This window comes from Uloborus diversus, unplaced genomic scaffold (assembly GCF_026930045.1).
Source record: "Uloborus diversus isolate 005 unplaced genomic scaffold, Udiv.v.3.1 scaffold_389, whole genome shotgun sequence".
Lineage (NCBI taxonomy): Eukaryota > Metazoa > Arthropoda > Arachnida > Araneae > Uloboridae > Uloborus > Uloborus diversus.
Genome location: NW_026558559.1, coordinates 81,161 through 83,189, shown reverse-complemented (window position 1 = coordinate 83,189; position 2,029 = coordinate 81,161).

Sequence of the window (2,029 nt, the reverse complement as noted above, 5' to 3'; positions counted from 1 at the left end):
CATAAATAATCAATAATTGCAAAGGAAAGAAATTGAAAAAAAAAAGAATTTTCAAATTAGAAAAGAAATATTTACATTGAAGATATTGGCTCCGGCTGGGACTCGAACCCAGGCCACTCGCTTGGAAGACCAGCGGTCTAGCCATTAAGCTATCGGAGTTCTGTCGAGCGGAGTCTTACTGCCTGACTGATACTGCCTGACTGACAGACTGACTCACTGACTGACTGATACTGACTGACTGACTCACTGACTGACCGAGACTGACTGACTAACTGCCTGACTGACTGAGACTGGACTGACTGACTGACTGACTGACTGACTGACTAACTGACTGACTGAGACTGACTGACTGACTGCTTGACTCTCTGACTGGCTATTTCACTGACTGACTGAATGACTAAATGACTGACTGACACTGACTGACTGACTGCTTGACTACCTGACTGACTGCTTGACTGACTAACTGACTGGACAGGACTGACCGACTGACTGACTGACAGACTGACTGAATAAGGATGACTGACAGACTGACTGAATAAGGCTGACGGACTGACTGACTGACAGACTGACTGAATAAGGCTGACCGACTGACTGACTGCCTGACTGACTGACTGACTGAATGACTGACTGACTGACTGACCGAGACTGACTGACTGACTGACTGAGACTGGACTGGACTGACTGACTGACTGAGACTGACTGACTGCTTTAGTGACTAACTGACTGCACAGGACTGACCGACTGACTGACTGACTGACTGCCTGACTGACTGACTGACTGAATGACTGACTGACTGAGACTAAATGACTGACTGCTTGACTGACTGGCTGAAGGACTAACTGGCTGACTGAGTGGACTGACTGACTGAGACTGAATGACTGAGTGCTTGACTGATTGACTGTCAGACTGACTGACTGACTTCGCAAAAGGGAAAAATAAAAAAAAAAGAATTATAAAATTAGAAAAAAATATTTGCATTTAAGATTTCCTTTCCGGCTGGGATTTGAACATAGGGCGACACTCATGGAAGCCCAACGCTCTCGCCAATATACTATCGGATCTCTGTTGATCGGTGTCTTAATTATAATAAAAACAAAAAATGCACCTTAGTAATTATTGATCTAAAATCTTTGAAATCTAAAGGTCGAATGATTAAACTGACTCAGAATTTTCTTCCGTACATAAATAATCCATATTTGCAAAAGAAAGAAATTGAAAAAAAAAAAGAATCTTCAAATTAGAAGAGAAATATATACATGGAAGATTTTCGTTTCGGCCGGGACTCGAACCCAGTACCACGCGCTTGGAACCCAACGGTCTAGCCATTAGGCTATCGGAGCTCTGTCGATGGAAGTCTTAAATATAATAAAAACAAAAAATGCACCTTGGTAATTATTGATTCAAACACTTTGAAATTTACAGGTCGAACAATTAAACTGACTCCGAATTTTTCTCCCTACATAAATAATCAATATTCGCAAAAGAGAAAAATTAAAAAAAAAAGAAGAAGAAATTTCAAATTAGAAACTAAAAGTATACATTGAAGATTTTCGTTCAGGCTGGGACTCGAACCCAGGGCCACTCGCTTGGAAGCCTAACACTCTAGCCATTAGTCTATGGGAGCTCTGTCGGTGCGAGTTTTAAATATAATAAAAACAAAAAATGCACCTTGGTAATTGTTTATTTAAACACTTTGAAATCTTCGTGTCGAAAAATTAAACTGACTCAGAATTTTCTTCCCTACATAAATAATCAATAATTGCAAAGGAAAGAAATTGAAAAAAAAAAGAATTTTCAAATTAGAAATTAAATATATACATTGAAGATATTCGCTCCGGCTGGGACTCGAACCCAGGCCACTCGCTTGGAAGACCAGCGGTCTACCCATTAGGCTATCGGAGTTCTGTCGAGCGGAGTCTTACTGCCTGACTGATACTGCCTGACTGACAGACTGACTCACTGACTGACTGATACTGACTGACTGACTCACTGACTGACCGAGACTGACTGACTAACTGCCTGACTGACT